Below are 20291 nucleotides of genomic sequence, written 5' to 3' on the forward strand. Positions count from 1 at the left end.
CTGCTAGGATATTAGTCCCTCTCCAGTTCAGGTGTACAAGTCCCTCCTTCCCTGGAAGAGAGCCCAAAGATTTAAAGTATCTGATGCCCTTCCTCCGTCACTAACTCCTTAGCCACATATTAAACTGTATAATCTTCCTAGTTCTGGCTTCACTAGTGCGTGACATGGGTAGCAAACCTGAAATCACAATCCTGGAGCTCCTGCCCTTTAACTCAGCACTTAACTTTCTGAACATCCCATGCCGAACCTCGTCACTCATCCTACCCATGTCATTGGTAGCTACATGGGCCGTGACTTCCATCTGTTCAGCCTCCCACTTAGGATGGCTGAGGATTCGATCCGAGATATCCCAGACCCTGGCACCTGAAAGGCAACATACCATCTGGGAATCTCATTCTCATACTCAGAATCTCCAATCCATTCCCCTAACGGATTCCCCATCACCACAACGTGCCTCTTCTCCCCCCTTCCCTTCTGAGTCACAGAGCCAGTCTCAATGTCAGAACACAAAGTGCAGATTAATTACTAAAGAATAGATGTCAGGGGTAAGTTTTTTAGGCAGAGAGTAGTGAAAGCGTGGAATGGGCTGCTGGTGACGGTGCTGGAGGTGGATATGATAGGGTCTTTTAAGAGACTCCTGGACAGATACATGGAGCTCAGAAAAATAGACAACTATGGGTAACCCTAGGTAATTTCTCAGGTAAGGACATGTTCAGCACAGCTTTGTGGGCCGAAGGGCCTGTATTGTGCTGTAGGTTTCCTATGTTTCTAGATAAAGATCAGTGAAGACAATTGCTATGATATTTAATTTCTGAATCCAACATCCAAAAAGACAGAAAAAGTATATTCTAACTGAGAAAAAAGGACATTAATTTTACAAACAGAAAAATCAACATTTATCTATCAGAAAAATAGAGGGCTATGGGTATCCCAAGGTAATTTCTAAAGTAAGTACACATTTGGCACAGATTTGTGGGCAACAGGGCCTGCATTGTGCAGTAGGCTTTCTATGTTTCTATGTTCTGTGTTTCTATTTTAATTCACTATAATTTGGACCCTATTTGTTTGACCATTCACAGTATGAGCTTTGGCATTTATTGGTTCTTCTTTGTTATTTAAGAGATAGCCAATGAAAACAAAAATCAGGGATATAGTAAATATATACTATATTTTAGGTATATGCTTTTGTATTTATGCAGACCTAGAGAACACATGCATATGTACATTCTAAATGTACATTTAGGTGACCATCTGTAATTGTGTGTTATTAGTTTTTAATCGTGAAAATTGAGACTTTTTTCAGCACCTTAGAGGGGATTTATTCAGAGCACTCTTAACAAGGAAGTAGTTCTGTTGAAAAAGGGTATCATGGAGAAATACCAGGCACAACGGTATCGTTTAAATTTTACCCTCACTGCTTGATGGGTTTTCTCCATGCTGAGTGCAATTAATAGAACAGCATGCAGGGCAACGTAATTTCAACTCGAATCAGGAAGTGGTGAACCCAGGAGATACGGTGGATCCTGCCAATCTCAGGAGAACTGGGCACTCTGCAGGCATGCCTGATGCACAGTGCTGTTGCAGTATCAATGGGTTATTTTTGTGCACAACAGACATTCCAGGATCCTGAGTGGTCGCCATGGTGAAGATGTTGCCATGGCTACCGGAGGTTCCCACTGATGCTGAGAGCAAGCGCAACTGCTGGATTTATTTTGAAACTGCGGGTGCTCTGATGGAAAAGTAGTTCTGTTCAGGTTGTTGTTCGAACGCATGGAAGAGATTCTATATTACACATGCTGAAAGGGAGGCATTTATTCCAGGCCACCAAAGTTGTACAATTGTAAAGGAACTGTTGAATACAAACTAATTCGAGTTTCTCCCCAAATTGTACAGCTGACCATGTTCAGGCCAAATGTTCTGTCAGCAGTGAGCTCTTCCACATTACAAGGTCACCTTCATCAAATGAAAGTGCTATACAGAAGAATTATTTTGCTACTGCATCTGTGTAGAGTGAGCCACCATTGATAATGGTGACAAAATTCAGTTTCAGAGCAGCACAAACTGAATTCTTTAATTCACACCTTCCTGATTTTCCATAAGACATAGGAGCAAAATTAGGCCATTGGCCCATAGAGTCTTCTCTAACATTCCATAATTTTCCCTCTGAACAGCATTCTCCTGCCTTCTCCCTGTAACCTTTGATGCCCTATCAACCTCCACTTTAAATGTACCCAATGGCACGGCCTCCAAAGCTGCCTGTAGCAATGAATTCCACAGACTCACCAACTGTTGGCTAAAGAAATTCCTCCTCTTCTTTTTTCAAACTGGAATTATTCTGTGTCTTCTGAACCTAGACACTCCCACTGTGGGAAACATCACCTCCATGTCCACTCTATCCAGAACTTTCAATATCCTCCCTCTTTCTGCTAAACTCCAGCAAGTACAGGACCAAAGCTGTCAAATGCTCCTCATATGTTAACCCTTCCATTCCTGGGATAATTCTTATGAACCTCCTCTGGACTTTCTCCAATGCTAGCACATCCTTCCTTAGATATAGAGTCCAAAACAGCTCACAATACTCATTATATGGTCTGACCAATGCTTTATAAAGCCTCAGCATTGCATCCTTGCTTTTATATCCTACTCTAAAAATGAATGCTAACATTTGTCTTCCTTACTGCAGACTCAAGCTGCAAGCTAACCTTTAGTGACTCCTGCACTAGGACTCCTAGGTCCCTTTAATACCAATACATTCAATTTTACCTTCTTCCTCTTAAACTGCAGGATGAATTCTATCATATTATGATCACTTTCCCCTAAGGGATCCTTTACCTTAAGCTTCCAAATCACATCTCGTTCATTACACAGCACCAGATCCAGAACTGTCTTTTCTCTTATGGGCTCTTCCACAAGCAGCTCCAAAAAGCATTCTATAAATTCCTTCTTTTTGGATCCAGTACCTAGCTGATTCTCCCAATCTACCTGCATATTGAAATCTCCCATGATCATTGTAACATTGCGCTTTGTAAATGCCTTTTCTATCTTATATTTTAATTTGTACCCACATCCTGACTATTCTCCTGAGGCCTGTATATAAGCTCTTTTACCCTTGCTTTCTCCATCACCCACTAGATATATCAAAATTAAATTTCCCCAATGGACCTTGATGCAAAAGACTGCAGGTATTACCCATTCTTAATCAATGGATGTAGCCATGATCCTCCTTCTAGAGTCATGACAGTCCTTATGCTGAAAGTACCCCAACACAAAGTTGGGTAGAGATGATTATTGGTGATGAGATACCAAAAAAAACTCAGTAAAAGAAAATAAAATTAATGACACCGTACTCAAAGCATCTCTCTTCTCTGTTCTTCCCATCAGTCTACAGTCTCCTAGCAACTGCCAATTCATTTCCATATCAAGCAGTGAGAAAGTAACAGAGAATAATGCTCCCAATTACCGGCTGCCCTTGGTGGTAGAGGGTGTGGCTTTGAGAAGAGCTGCAGAAATAGTGTAGGTGAGTAACAGCCATGCATTTTGTTGGTAGTGCCTAGGGTGAACATAACTTGAATTTCTCATTGGTCTGGTCAGGTTGCTGACGTTATCGATATAACTCATTTCTATTTATAGAATCATTCAGCACATAAACACGATCTTTGGCCCGGCACATTTATGCCAATCATCAAATGCCCATTTCTACTAAACCCACACATGTGGTATGTAGACTCCTAAGACTTGGTTGATACAAATGCTCGTCTTGAACCTTTTTAACTGTTTGAAGTACCTGCCTCCACCAGCCACTCAAGCAACGCCATCCAGATTCTAACCATCTCTGAATATTGCTCTTCAGATCCCCCTCTAGATCTCTTATCCCTAGGCATAAGCCTCTGGTTTAAGACATATCTGCTAATGGGAAAAGGTCAAAGTTCAAAGCAAATTTATTATCAAAGGACATATACGTCACCACATACTATCTTGAGATTCATTTTCTTGTAGGCATTCACAGTAGAACAAAGAAATATAATGTCGATGAAAACCTACACACAAACAAAGACTGACAAACAACCAATGTACAAAAGAAGACAAAGTGTTCAGATAATAAATAAACAAATAGTAAATAAATAACAACCTTATCTGTCATTCCTCTTCAGACTCCCCTGCCCCTCAGTTTCTTGCACTTCATGCAGTCTCTCCTAATCAATGAAATGCACGATCAAGGCAATGTCCTGGGGAATCCCTTTTATGTCCTCTTCAGTGAATCTCATCCTTCCCGTTGTGTAGCGACCAGAACTGAACACATACTTCAGAGGTGCTTAACCAGTGTTTTATAAAGTTGAAACATAACCTCCTTGCTTTTGTTTTACATACTGGCTAATGATTCATTCTTCATCACTCTATCTACCCATACTTCCAATTTCAGGGACACTTAGACTTGCACATACATTACACCACAGTCCCTCAGTTTTGTTACCTCCTTGATTAATATATTTAAATTGCTCGATATAATTTCTTCCCTTATAAAGTGATACTAACTATCTTAGATTTATCCCTGCCTTTCCAAGTGTGGATTCATTCTGTTCCTCAGATTGTTTGTCCCTACTACTGATTTTAGGTTCATAAGCTTTATCCCTGCACCACACTCATGTCCTCCAGTCACCTGAAGTTTAACCACCTCCCATCAGGCCCTGGGGATTTATCTCCTTCAGTCCATCTTCAATCACTTGCACTGATTGTGTCAGGCATTTTCATACTTGCACACCATACAAACTCATACTAGCTAACTTTCATCATTCAAAGGCACACACTACGCTGATTGTGCTCTGATGGTAAGAGAACAAATATTTAGGAAGGTAGATACAATATCAATCAAGTTGGCTGCTTTATTAAACTTTTGGGTATTGTTGTAGCTCTCTACTGGGCAAGTGCAAAGTATTTCCTTATATTGTTGTAAAGGGTAAAGGCTTTTTTGTATTACGGGGTGAGCTACTGAATGCAGGAAACTCAGGGTCCAGCCTGCTTTTCGGAGCATAGTATTTATAGTATGTGGCTGATCTGGTTGTACTTCTGGTCAATAGTAACCTGCAATGTTAAAGGGCAGAATGTTTTTATTTGCTTTACAGAGACTCAGTAGTGAGTGGGAGGAGCAAAGTTGAATTCTAGAAGTACTGTATTTAAATTTCAAGATAGATTTTTTTCATGCAGCACATAAAAGGGAGTCAGGCTGTCAGGGAGAAGCCATTTTGAAGCAGCTATTGTGAAGGTGGCTGTTGTGAGACTGAAGTGGTGTGTTTAAGATGTAATCGCTGAGGCTTTGTCTTGCGAGGAGGCTTCATAGTGACAATGTAAGGTAAGATAGCACATGTTCTTTTTGCTTTCCTTTGTCACTTGGATGGTTTTGAGCTTACAGAGCAGTTGCATGCTCCTCCTTCTAGTTATGGGACATCATGGTAAAAAGTGACCTTGATGACTATACCTGTTGGAGGTGTGTCCAGCTTTAGTGCCTGACTTACTGCATCAACAGCTGTATTTGCATTCAGGGGCAGTTATGATGATAAGAACATTGTAGACAGGAGCTTTAGAGTTTTAATGATTATAAATTTGATTTGGTTTGGATCCAGGAACAGTTAATGAGAATGTGGGGAGAATAAAATTGGTTAGAATTAGACCAGTGTAAAAGTGGGTATCTGATTGTCAGTGCAAACTTAAATGGATGGAAGATCTATTTCTGTGCAATATTTTCTAGGGCTCCTCCCACATCCAGAAGGTGTTGAGTTGTTAAAGGAATTGACCACTATAAATTGCCCCTGGAGTGTGGGTGAGTGGTAGAATCCAGAGTCAATTGATACGAATTCTGGAGAATAATAATAGGATTAGTTTTGGTGGCTGTCTAATGGTCAACCCAGACGTAGTTGACCAAAGTGCTAATCAACTGGCTGGAGTGTTTACTGACATCTTTAACCCCTCAACTCGACTGTCTGAGCTACACACCTGGTTCAACAGGCTTCAGTTGTACCAGTGCCCAAGAGGAACGTGGTAACCTGTCTCAAGCACTTACTGTACTTCCACTGTGGTGAAGTGCTTTGAGAGTTTGGTCATGAGACATATCAACTCCTGCCTGTCGAGTGACATGGATCCACTCCAATTTGCCTACCGTCACAACAGGTCAACAGCAGATGCCATTTCACTCAGCTTTGGAACATTTGGACAGCTGAGATGTATATATTTGTGACTACAGCTCAGCCAGCATTCAACACTATCATCCCCTCAAAACTAATCACTAAGCTCCAATGGCTAGGCCTCGATACTTCCTTGTGTAACTGGATCCTCAGTTTCACAGTTGCTGACTCTAGTCAATATGGTCTGGCAGCCACATCTCCTCCACAGTCACCAGCAGCACAGGTGCCCTGCATCAGTGTGGTTAGCTGCCTGCTTTACTCACCTTACACTTATGACTGTGAGGCTAAGCATAGCTCCAATGCCATATTGACGTTTGCTGATGACACCACTGCCATTGCCCAAATCAAATGTGGTGACGAATTAGCAGAAAAGAAGGAGATTGAAAATCCAGTTGATTGATACGACCATAACAACCACTCACTCAATGTCAGCAAAGCCAAACAGCTGATTATTGACTACAGGAGGAAGAAACTGGAGATTTTTAACCAATTCTCAACAGGGAATCGGAGGTGGAGAGGGTCAGTAGCTTTAAATTCCTTGTTGTCATCATATCAGAGGATTTGTTCTGGGACCAGCACATAAGTGCTATGCTACTTCCTTAGAAGTTAGCACAGCTTCAGCATATAATGTAAAACTTTGACAAGCATCCTATAGATACACAGTGGAGAGCATCCAGACTGGTTACACCATGGTCTGGTATGGAAACAACTGTGCCCAAGAGTAGAAAAGCTTGCAAAAAGTAGTGGATATGGCCCAGTCCATCAAAGGCAAATCCCTCCCCATTACTGAGCACATCTACAAGGACTGTTGCCACTAGAATGCAGCATCCATCATTAAGGACCTCCACCTTCCAGCCCATGCTCTCTTCTCTCTGCTGCCTTTGGGAAGGAGGTGCAAGAGCCTTAGGTCACACATGCAATAGTTCAATTCAATGAACTGCAATGACCTTCCGAACACCTGCTCAAGTTTTCTCTCCCACTTTTACAGCTGCCCAACCAAAAACTTCAGTCTTCACTCCTCTCATCATCCTCAACTCACTGTTCTTGCTATTCAACTCCTTCCAACTACTTCCACTTTCCCATCCACAAATTCAAATACAATTGTAGCCTCCCATCCACAAATTCGAGTCTCCCTCTGCTGAAAGGTGAAAGTTAATTTATTATTGGGGTATGTACATTTTAACGTGTACTACATTGATGTTCAGTTACTTGCAGGCACTTACAAGAGAACACAAATTAAATAGAATGTTACAATAACACCTTGCCCTCTAGATTCCTACCACCTCATCTAGCAACTTCTGCATTCCCCAAACTTCACCTACTTGTTCCAGTCACTCTTATTCCCAATTCAGCCATTTCTATGGCTGCTCAAGTCTAGCCTCCACTCGGTTCAATCTTCTGTCTACCACCTAGAGCTTGCCCACACCTGCCCCAACCCAACCATGTGCTCCAGCCTCCCTTCCCTCTGCTCCAGGCTCCCCCAGAATGCTTTGTCTTCTATCCACTCTAGCCTCACTTATGCAAGCAGAATCTTTAGAATTTAGACTATGGGTTGAATTTAATCTTACAGCTGAATTCTCATCTCATTGTTCTAAATATCAGTGATAAAAAGCAGCACTGAAGTCTCCCATGTAATTGAGTCATGAGGTAGAATGGGTTAATTGAAGTCAGGAGATGAGTGCTTTACCTAGAAATGTAAATCCATGGTCCCAGATGAACATACAATCTCACATCTTGTGTGTCTTAACGATGGAAGGGACATGAGATCTAATGTTCATAATAGTTCAGTAAATGCTATAGATGTAACTTCAGTTTTGAACATTCTGGCTGGAGTGAGAGCGTGGGATGTCATGGGAGATGAAACATTAGGGAGTGCTCATTTTCCTATGTTTATAAGCTTGGGAATGGATTTATATAGGGGACAAGAGGTCACTTTTAGGAAGTGGAATTTTGGTAAAGCAAATTGGGAGAGCTTTGTGTATGTGATGAACGTCTAATAGGGCTGAATATTGAAGATGATGTGGATTTCTGCAAAGAAAGGTTATGTCACATTATTCATTAAACTGCAGTGGAAGTGATTCCTATTATAAAGGGCATTAATAGGAGAAAGGCTGTACCATGGTAGACTGAGGAGCGTGCAGAGGCAATTAGGGAGAGAAATCAGGCATTTCAGAAAGTTAAGAAGTATCACTCTCCGAGTGACCTAATTAAGTATAAAAGGGCACAGGTCCTAATGAGAAAAGTAGTGAAGACTGTGTAAAAGGTTTACTGGAGATCATATTGTGATAGTATTGCAAGGGGTATTAAACTTGGAGATGTTTGGGAAATGATTAAAAAATGGCGGGGAGGTGGGATTCATAGGGCTAATAACATTCCAGTATTGATTTAAGAAGGTGATACGATTGTTATTGAAACAGAGAAGGTTGAGTTACTGGATCGGTCATTTGCTGTAATTCATAATCAAAATAATTTAAGTGAAGAGGCTAAACAATGTAGGGATAAGGTTCTATGTGAATACCCTGATGTGTTGGAAGCCAGCTGTAGCATTGATAGTATTAGTGACGTACAGTTTTCTTTGTCTGAATTTACGAAAGCTATTAATAGTACAAGTCAAACAACTCCAGGAAAGGGTGATGTCAGATATTGTATGTTTAAACATATGGTTGACAACTCTGTTAAAATAATATTAAAATTTCTGAATCATATTTGGAGTTTAAGTGATCTTCCCTCTTCATAGAAAATAGCAATAATAGTGCCTATTCTAAAACCTGGAAAACCCCCATCGGATCCTTCTAGTTATAAACCAATATCACTAACATCCCACTTGTGTAAACTTATGGAACATATGGTAATAGACCGGTTGAATTCTATTTTGGAAAAAAGAGGTGATAGTGTTTTATCAGAGCGGATTTCCGAAGGTAGAATGACATTAGATTCAGTTTTATGTTTGGAAGATGATATTAAGAAAGTACAGGGAAATAAAGAAGTTGTAAAGGCAGCATTTTTTGATATAGAAAAAGCATGTGATATGTTACGGAGGGAGGGTATTTGATTAAATTATGGAAATTAGGAGTGGGAGGAAGGCTATAGAATTTTTTTCTGAGTTTCTTATTTGGACAGTCTATGCAGGTAAGGGTAAGAAAGGTATATTCAGGCTTCTATGAGATACAGAATAGGACCCCACAGGGCAGTATTTGCCACCCTTTATTGTTTAATATTATGATTAATGCTATTTTCTCCAACATAGGCACTGGGATGGGTAAATCACTTTTTGCAGATGATGGAGCTTTATGGATCAGAGGAAAATTTTCAGTTTAACTGTATGTAGGATGTAATTAGCAATTAATAAGGTCGCAGAGTGGGCAAGTAGATGGGGTTTTAAGCTTTCAGTAGCTAAAACACAAGTTACATGTTTTACGAAGAGAATCAATAGACCTGCACTCAATTTGAAATTATATAGTCAATCTCTTGAGGAGGTGTTAGTGGTAAGATTTCTTGGCATGTGGCTGGATAATAAGCTGACATGGAAGCACCATATCAGTAAGATAATTGACAAAAGACTGTGTGCTAGGCATAGCTCAAATACCATTTATAAACTTGTGGACATTACAACCATTGTTGGTAGAATCTCAGGTAGTGACAAGAGGGTGTACAGGAGTGAAATATGCCAACTAGTGGAATGGTGCTGCAGCAACAACCTGGCACGCAACGTCAGTAAGACGGAAGAGCTGATTGTGGACTTCAGGAAGGGTAAGACAAAGGAACACCCACCAATCCTCATAGAGGGATCAGAAGTGGAGAGAGTGAGAAGTTTCAAGTTCCTGAGTGTCAAGATCTCTGAGGATCTAACCCAGACCCAGCATACTGATGCAGTTATAAACAAGACAAGACAGCAGCTGTACTTCATTAGGAGTTTGAAGAGCTATGGCATGTCAACAAATACACTCAAAAACCTCTATAGATGTACCATGGAGAGCATTCTGACAGGCTGCATCACTGTCTGGTATGGAGAGGCTCCTGCACAGGACTGAAAGAAGCTGCAGAGGGTTGTAAATTTAGTCAGCTCCATCTTGGGCACTAGCCTACAAAGCATCCAGGACATCTTTAGTACCCAGCTGTCTCAGAAAGGCAGCGTCCATTATTAAGGACCTCCAGCACCCAGGACATGCCCTTTTCTCAAACTTTCTGCATAATCACTCAAAGTGTTAAACTGCATGTGCATGTAATGAGAGCTGTATAACTCATCCCCTTCTACCTTAGGCCACGAACTTATCAATCACCCATGCTGTGGACAATTTCTGGAGGTCTAAGATCCTTACGCTCCACGACCACTGGACTAAGTGTGTACATGTAGGAGGGGGCTATGTTGAAAAATAAATGTGCTAGGTTTTCTAAAATTGACTCCTTCTACCTTAGGCCACAAACTTATCAATCACCCCTCGTATTTGTCTAATTGGATTGGTACTCGATTATGGCTGTGTGGCTTATGGATCAGCTTCATCTTCAAATTGTTTGGATGTGATACAAGCTCAGGCTTTAAGACTGTGTTGTGGTGCAGTAAGGTCATCTCCTGTTTCAGCTTTACTGATTGAAATGGGACAAATACCCTTATAGTTGTGGAGGATGAAGTCGTTGTTAACATACTGGGCTAATTTGAGGGGGCAGAGGAATGACCACCCTGTTAAAAGTGTGTTGTAAGAGTGTCAAGAACAGCACAAGAAGAGTGTTTTTAGTTTTGGGTGGCTGGGGTTCTCATCATGCTAGGAATATGGGTTGGCTGGATTATGTAATTTCTCCCACTATAGCTTTTTTGGTAACCCCAATATGGATTTTTCCAATGACTTTAGTTGATTTTAGGTTGCATGATTTAATGAAATCCAAGGATCCTGATATTCCCAAGAGTCTGTTGGTTCATCAGTATGTTAAGGAGAATTATTGTGATATGTTAGCAATTCTTATTGATGGATCAAAAGATAATTTAATGGGGAATGTTGGTGTGGCTGTTTTTGTGCCTGAATTTCAGGTAACAATAAAGAAATGTCTCACTAGCTATTTATCAGTGTACATTGCAGAACTGGTTGCCATCATTTTGTGCTTACAGTAGGTGGAGAAAGTCTGTCCTTGCAAAGTTATAACTTGTTCAGACTCATTTTCAGTTTTGACTAGTCTTAAAACAGATCATTCTAGTAGTAGGTCTGATTTACTGCTGGAAGCTCTTCAAACTTTATTTCGTATTCAAAGTACTGGTCTACCTGTCCTCTTCTTATGGGTTCCTGCACATAGAAGGGTTGAGGGGATGAATGGGTAGATTGTTTGGCCAAAAAAGCTGCTAAAATTTCATCTGTGGCTATAGACCTTCCACTTAGCAAATCAGAAGCTAAGGGTTGGTGGGGCTAAGAATTCAGGGATTATGGCAAGACTTGTAGGGTAATGGGCATAAGAAGAGACACCTTTACAGAATATATAAAACTGCAGGATTGATGGGAGAAGGGGTAAGACAAGAAGGGAAGGAATTATATTGACGACTTGGAATTGGGCACAGTATGCTAAATTATTGGAAGCATCACTCTGGGGTGTGCACGTGCTGCCATCATTATGAAACAGTTGAACACATTCTTTTACAAGGTTGAAAGAAGCAAGTGCCGGCTGTATTACTAGCTTTCAGAGTTCAAAGTTTTCATTTAAAAACTTCACTAACTTATGGAAGTGACTTAAATTCACAGTATTGTAGCGATGTGCTACACACAGCGCTAGAATAACCACACCGAGTCGGTGAGTTAGAGTTGCGATGAAAGAGATTTATTCAAACTTCGCGGCCCACTTTAAGGCCTTCCCGTTCCTGCCCTCCCTGGGCGGGACTACTGTGGGGAATGCATATTCCCAGACCCTTTCCGCGCGGGATTTTCCCCCTGCTGGTGAAGATGGCCTGGCGCCCTTTCTGGGGCCGGCCCTCTGCCTGCGCACGCTGTTTCGTGAGCCGGTTCGTGGGTGCCAGAAAGTGGGTCACCACATAACCACCCCCCCCCCCGAACCGGCGATACCTCCCCCAATGTCCACAGTCTGGATCGGCCTCTGTTTGGGAGGTCTGCCCCTGCGCCGCGGTGCCTGAGCCTGGACCGGCTGTGCCAAGTCCACATGGGCCGGTTTGAGTCGGTCCACCGTGTAAACCTCCTCTCTCCCCCCAATGTCCAGCACGAACGTGGACCCGTTGTTCCTGATCACCTTAAACGGCCCCTCATAGGGCCGCTGTAGCGGTGCCCGGTGTCCGCCCCGTCGTACAAAAAGAAACTAATAGTTCTGCAGGTCTTTGGGTACGCAGGTCGGGCTCTGTCCGTGCTGTGAAGTGGGTATGGGGGCCAGGTTACTGAGCCTCTCCTGTAGTCTGTCCAGGACTGCTGTGGGTTCTTCCTCTTGCCCCCTTGGGGCTGGTATGAACTCTCCTGGGACGACCAGGGGCACGCCGTACACCAACTCGGCCGACGAGGTGTGTAGATCCTCTTTGGGCGCCGTGCGGATTCCGAGCAGGACCCAGGGAAGTTCGTCCACCCAGTTAGGCCTCTCCAGGCGGGCCACGAGAGCCGATTTCAGGTGACGGTGGAAGCGCTCCACTAGTCCGTTCGACTGTGGGTGGTAGGCAGTTGTGTGGTGTAACTGTGTTCCTAAAAGTCTGGCCATAGCTGACCACAGGCTGGAGGTGAACTGGGCGCCCCTGTCGGAGGTAATGTGGGCCGGTACCCCAAAGCGTGCTACCCAGGTTGCGATCAGTGCTCGGGCACAGGATTCGGAGGTGGTGTCGCTGAGCGGGACTGCCTCTGGCCATCTGGTGAACCGGTCTATCATAGTTAGGAGGTACCGCGCTCCTCGTGACACTGGCAGGGGCCCCACGATATCCACATGGATGTGGTCGAACCTCCGGAGGGTGGGTTCGAACCGCTGCGGTGGAGCCTTGGTGTGCCGCTGCACCTTGGCCGTTTGGCACTGCATGCACGTTTTGGCCCATTCACTGACCTGTTTACGAAGTCCATGCCACGCGAACCTATTGGAGACCAGCCGGACAGTTGTCCTGATGGAGGGGTGCGCTAAGTTGTGAATGGATTTGAACACCCGCCGGCGCCAGGCTGCTGGGACGACGGGGCGGGGTTGGCCAGTAGCTACGTCACATAGTAGGGTCCTCTCACCTGGGCCTACGGGGAGGTCTTGGAGCTGCAAACCGGAGACCGCAATCCTGTAACTGGGGATCTCAGTGTCTGCCTGCTGTGCCTCTGCCAGCGCTGCATAGTCCACCCCCTGGGACAGGGCCTGTATGGTAGGTCTGGAAGGTGCGTCTGCCACGACATTGTTCTTTCCAGAGACATGCCGGATGTCCGTCGTGTACTCGGAGATGTAGGACAGATGTCGCTGCTGGAGGGACGACCAGGGGTCGGACACCTTAGTGAACGCAAAGGTAAGTGGTTTGTGGTCTGTGAATGCGGTGAAGGGCCTACCTTCTAAGAAGTACCTGAAATGCCGGATTGCCAGGTATAGTGCCAATAGCTCCCGGTCGAAAGCACTGTATTTGAGTTCGGGTGGTCGTAGGTGTTTGCTGAAGAATGCCAGGGGTTGCCAGCGACCCTCGATGAGTTGTTCCAGCACTCCATCGACCGCTGTGTTGGATGCGTCCACCGTGAGGGCAGTAGGAACGTCCGTTCTGGGGTGCACTAGCATCGCGGCGTTTGCCAAGGCTTCTTTGGTTTTAACGAAAGCGGTTGCAGCCTCTTCATTCCAGGTAATGTCCTTGCCCTTACCCGACATTAGAGTGAACAAGGGGCACATGGTTCGGGCTGCTGAGGGGAGGAAACGGTGGTAGAAATTCACCATACCCACGAATTCCTGCAAGCCTTTGATTGTGTTGGGTCGGGGGAAGTGGCGGACCGCGTCTACCTCGGCGGGCAGAGGGGTTACCCCGTCTTTAGTAATCCTGTGGCCCAGGAAGTCGATGGTGTCGAGTCCGAACTGGCATTTGGCTGGGTTGATTGTAAGGCCGAATTCACTCAGGCGGGATTAGAGCTGGCAGAGGTGGGACAGATGCTCCTGCCAACTACTGCTGGCTATGAGGATGTCATCCAAATAGATGAATGCAAAGTCCAGGTCGCGTCCCACCGCGTCCATTAGCCGCTGGAAAGTCTGTGCGGCATTCTTTAGACCAAACGGCATTCGGAGGAATTCGAAAAGTCCGAACGGGGTGATGAGTGCTGTTTTGGGGATGTCGTCCGGCTGTACAGGGATTTGATGGTATCCCCGGACGAGGTCTACCTTGGAAAAGATCCTTGCGCCGTGTAGGTTTGCTGCGAAGTCTTGAATGTGCAGCACAGGGTAGCGGTCTGGCGTTGTAGCCTCGTTCAGTCTGCAGTAGTCACCGCATGGTCTCCAGCCCCCCCGTTGCCTTGGGCACCATGTGAAGGGGGGAGGCCCATGGGCTGTCGGACCGTCGTATGATCCCTAATTCCTCCATCTTCTTGAACTCCTCCTTCGCCAGTCGGAGCTTGTCCGGGGGAAGCCTTCGAGCACGGGCGTGGAGGGGTGGTCCCTGGGTCGGGATGTGGTGCTGTACTCCGTGTCTGGGCATGGCTGCCGTGAACTGCGGTGTCAGTACTGATGGGAAATCCGCCAGGACCCTGGTGAATTCATCGTCGGACAGCGTGATGGAGTCCAGGTGTGGGGCTGGCAACTGTGCTTCACCCAGGGAGAACGTTTGAAAAGTCTTGGCGTGGACTAATCGCTTCCCTTGCAAGTCGACCAGCAGGCTGTGGGCTCGTAGAAAATCCGCCCCCAGGAGTGGTTGGGCCACGGCGGCCAGTGTGAAGTCCCATGTGAACCGGCTGGAGCTGAACTGTAGCCGCACCGTGCGGGTGCCGTAGGTTCGTATTGTGCTGCCATTAGCCCTCAGGGTAGGTCCCGGTTCTCTGTTGCGGGTGTCGTAACTCGTTGGAGGTAAGGCGCTGATCTCCGCTCCGGTGTCGACCAAAAAGCGGCGTCTCGACTGCTTGTCCCAGACGTACAGGAGGCTGTCCTGATGGCCAGCCGCCGTAGCCATCAGCGGCGGCTGGCCCTGGCGTTTCCCGGGAATTTGCAGGGTGGTCTGCAGCGGCGGGCCTCTGTGCCCCACCGCTGGTGGTAGAAACACCATTGTTCTTTGGGCTCGCGGCTTGGTGATCTGTGCGACGGATGCCCCTCTCTCTTTCCTGGCATTCCACAGCACATCTGCTCGGGCCGCCACCTCCCGGGGTTTGCTGAAATCTGCGTCGGACAGCAGCAGGCATATGTCCTCGGGCAGTTGCTCTAGGAACGCCTGCTCAAACATGAGGCAGGGTTTGTGTCCTTCAGCCAGGGCCAGCATCTCGTTCATTAATGCTGACGGCGGCCTGTCTTCCAAACCATCCAGGTGCATTAAGCGGCGTGCTCGTTCACACCGTGAGAGTCCGAAAGTCCTTATGAGCAGGGCTTTGAATGCTGTGTATTTGCCGTCCTCCGGGGGCGACTGTATAAACTCCTCAACTTGTGCAGCAGTCTCCTGGTCGAGGGAGCTCAGCACGTAGTAGTAGCGAGTGGACTCCGAGGTTATCTGCCGAATGTGGAATTGTGCTTCTGCTTGTTTGAACCATAAATGAGGTCGCAGCGTCCAGAAGCTTGGCAGTTTTAATGAAACTGCGTGAACAGATGCGGCGTCGGTCATCTCTGGTCCAAATATCGTTTGGGCTTTCGGGGTCACCAATTGTAGCGATGTGCTACACACAGCGCTAGAATAACGACACGGGGTCGGTGAGTTAGAGTAGCGATGAAAGAGATTTATTCAAACTTCGCGGCCCGCTTTAAAGCCTTCCCGTTCCCGCCCTCCCTGGGCGGGACTACTCTGGGGAATGCATATTCCCAGACCCTTTCCACGCGGGATTTTCCCCCTGCTGGTGAAGATGGCCTGGCGCCCTTTTTGCTGCCGGCCCTCTGCCTGCGCGCGCTGTTGTGAGCCAGTTCGTGTGTGCCAGAAAGTGGGTCGCCACAATATTGTCTTTTATTATTTAAAATCTATGGGGCTTTTTGGGGTCATTTAGTTTTCAGTTGGTAAAAAACTAGTAGGGGTTTTATTTCCCAACTCCCTACAGTACACTTCAGCCCAGCTGGTGATGGTAATGCACCTTGAAGTTGGACTGCCAACTGCCATTAAAGGTCAGAAGAAGAAGAAAAACATACAATCTATTTTTAGCACAGAATCTTGTGAGTGCAAAGTTCATGAACTGGGAACTTCATTGAGTAAAAGATCTTGGTGAAGTGGAGAGAAAGAGACAGAATAAAATAATTTGATTAAGTATTTTGAAAGACAGGCATGACATGTTTTGCAGCTGCATTTGGGGGGTATTCTTGGAAGCAAATAGGATCCCAAGGAGCCACATCTGCATCTCAATACAGTAAATTCTTATTGTGATATTTATTGTAATTTATAGTCTATTTTATGTCTTGCATTGTATTGCTGCAAAAGCAACAGATTTAACAAAACAGGTCAGTGGGAATAAACCTGATTTTGATAAGGATCGCAAGGTTTAGGAAACTGTAAATTTAGTCAGTATGGTGAAAAAAAATATATTTAAGGTTTAGGAAGCTGAAATCAGATAGGAACCTTGAGAAATGTAAAAGAGGAAGAATTCAAGCAGCTAAAAGAAACACGGAATGTCCCTGATGAGAAATGAACAATTAGTCTGAAATCAGCAAGAAGGAAAAATCCGGGAATTTAAGATTGGGCAGGAGATCATGCTTAACAAACCTATTGTGATGATTTTTTTATCGAGAAAAATAGCTAAAGGCAAGCTAGTTGATGCAATATATTTGGACTCTCAGAATGCCTTTCGTAGACACTGCACAGAAGATTATAACACAAAATTCGAGCATACGTTATCAGGATTGTGAATTAATGATTGGTTAATGAACCGAAAGTAAAGTGTAGGCTCAAATCAGTTGTTTTTGGGCTGGGAGGCTATTACAGATTGGGTGCTGCAAGGATCTAAGCTGGAGCCCCACTGTGCCCAACTGTATTAACAATTTGAATAAAAGGAAATCAAGCATTTATGCTTATGATACTAAACTAGGTGTGAGAAGGATGAATAAAATCGTCAATGGAACATAGCCAGACTATGTTAAGGATGTTGAACACGGAATATTAATTGAAAAGTATGAGGTCATCCCCTTAGATAGAATAAATTAAAAGAATATTTTTAAATGAATTGAAATATGTAACTATTCAGGGTGTCCTTGTTTTCAACTCACTCAAAGATAACATGTAGGTTCAGTAAGCAATTAAGAAGATAAATATTATGATAACCATAATTGCAGAGTATTTAATTACAAGAACAGAAATGCTGTTGTTCAGATGGTTCAAGGCTGTGTGGAGAGCCGGTGAGATTGCGTCTACTGAAGACCTGTGATGACATAGGCAGATTGCAACAGCTCCAGGTTCTTGCTTAGGTAGGAGCTGATTCTGGCCATGATCAACCTCTCAAAGCATTTCATCACAGCAGATGTGAGAGCAACTGCTGATAGTCGTTGGAGCAGCTCACTCTGTTCTTCTTGGGCACCACTATGATTGATGCCCTTTTCAGGCAGGTCAGAACCTCCAGCTGCAGCAATGAGAGACTGAAGATATCTATGAACACTCTTGCCAGTTGATTGGCACAGGTCTTCAGTGTCTGACCAAGTACTGATGCCTTGCAAAGGTTCACCTTCTTGAAAGCTGTTCTGTCATTGGCCTATGAGATAGAGACCACAGGTTGCCAAATGCTGCAATATTCGCAGGGTCGTAGTTTTATTCTCCCTTTCAGAGTGTTCATAAAAGGCATTGCGCTCATTTGGGAGTGAAGTATCACAACCATTTATGGTGTTAAGTTTTGCGTTGCAGCAAGAAATGGCCTGTAAACCCTGCCTGAGCTGATGTGGATCTCATTCTATCTCTAACTTCACTTGAATATTCCTTTTTGCTCTTGAGTTAGCTTTTCATAGGTTGTACCTGACCTTCTTGGAGAGCTCTGGATCGCTGATCTTGAACACATAGAGCTATCTCTCAGCTGACTACAGATTGCAAGATTGAACAATCTAGCTATTCTCCTCTAAGCTCTTTCATTAACAAGGCATTTACACCCAGAAACCTGCTGCTCACTGGATTTTTTTATTTTTTTGCTTTTTGTACCATTCTCTGTAAAGTTTAGAGACTGTTGTGAGAAAATCCCAGGAGAACAGCAGTTTCTGAGATACTCTAACCACCCACCTGGCACCAACAAACATTTCACAGTCCAAGTCACTTAGATCACATTTCTTCTCCATTCTGATGTTTGGTCTGAATAACAGCTGAAGCTCTTGAGCAGGTCTGTAAGCTTTAATGTATTGAGTTGCTGCCACATGATTGGCTGATTAGATATTTGCATTAACAAGCAGGTGTACAGGAGTACCTAATAAAGTGGCCACTGAGTGTATATCAGTTTTCCAAATTTGCATTAAAAATGTCTTTAGTAGTTACAAATTTTGTCATCTAAAACATCACTAAATAGATAAAATTGGTGCACAAATCCTACTTGATAAGCACTATCAGTGAAATGTGATAAAGTCTAACAAAACCACAAGTTAAATGATGTTGAGTATTTACAATCCAATAGTGTTGAAGTAGTGACAATCCGAATGGAATATTTTGTTCAGTTTGACAATTAACAGGAAACAACTTGGCAAAAAGAATCAGCTTTGCACAAGAATGAAAACACAGCTCAAAAGTGCACAGTGAGTAACCAAGTATGCACACTATCTAGACTTTAAAATAATCTTTTTGTCGTTGAAAGTTTATGATTGGAAGTCAATGTTGACACAAATGATTAGGGTCAGAGCTCTTTCAATCAACCGGAAAATTATACATAAATAATGACTTGTGATGGACTTGCATTGCAGTAGTTAAATGAAATTTCCTAGTGCTAGTTTCCTCAGTCTTGTTTCACTTTTCCGGCTGCTGAATACTACTTTTTCTTGATAAATATCTTTGAACTGATCCAGTGCATGAGGGCCAGTTCCATTCTTCTCCAGAGAGCAAGCAGACTGCCTGAAGGACTCGACATGTTAACAATGGTAATGATCAAATTGGTGTAGAAACAGAAAAACAATTAAACGTGCAGCCAATGATCAAATTTAGGTAGGAAATTAACTTAATAACTGTAATGATCGTATTATCTACATTTACAATTATCTAGCACTAATAAATGAATGAATTCTCTTACATAATAATGACAGTGAAGTAACTCATCAGTAGTTGGAGCAAGACCCCCTACCCATGAATATCACTGGATTTATGGCAGCAATTTTGTAATTTATACTTTCACCCCACGTTGCCAGCTGCAAATTTAGGCAACAGCTCCTTTATCAAAAAAAAGCGTGATCATTTCTACACAACCTACATGAAATACGTTCGAACAACTAAAGTGCATACAAATAAATTTCACTCTAGATCAGTGATGCAATCCAGACAGTTCTGCTGGTGTGTTAAAGTAATTGCAGAGAGTTACTATCCAATGCAGGAGTATGCTTTGAGCCTCTGCATGCTGCATCAGGCTATAATACCGGGTGGAAGAGCTATTACCTGCATCTTGAATCTGAATGAGCATTGAGAACCAGGCATACCTTGTGCCATGAGTTTTGATATATTGTTGCACTGGCTAGTCTTTACATTGAATACTGACTGCCTTCAGTGAAAAATGTTTTATTAGTGTACTCATGTCAGTAAGTCATACTTTTAATTCACTTCTGATTGGATACTGCACAATATTATAATAAATTTTCAACAGCTAGTAAGTTTAAAGCAGTGCAGGAAATGGAAGTCCTGGTCAGAATTCTCAAAATGTGCTGGGCCTGAAACGTTAATGCTTTCTTTCCACAGATACTGTCTCACCTGCTAATACTTTTCAGCTTTTTTTTCTGTTCTTATCTCAGATTTCCAGCATCTGCAGTCTTCTGAATTTTATTTGCAGATAACAGGAGATAGAAGGCTGTTAGTGGCAATATCTCCATTAGAAAAAAGGGATTGTTCGCAGTGTACCCTAGTAAATTCATCGCTGTATT

This window comes from Mobula hypostoma, chromosome 4, assembly GCF_963921235.1.
Source record: "Mobula hypostoma chromosome 4, sMobHyp1.1, whole genome shotgun sequence".
Lineage (NCBI taxonomy): Eukaryota > Metazoa > Chordata > Chondrichthyes > Myliobatiformes > Myliobatidae > Mobula > Mobula hypostoma.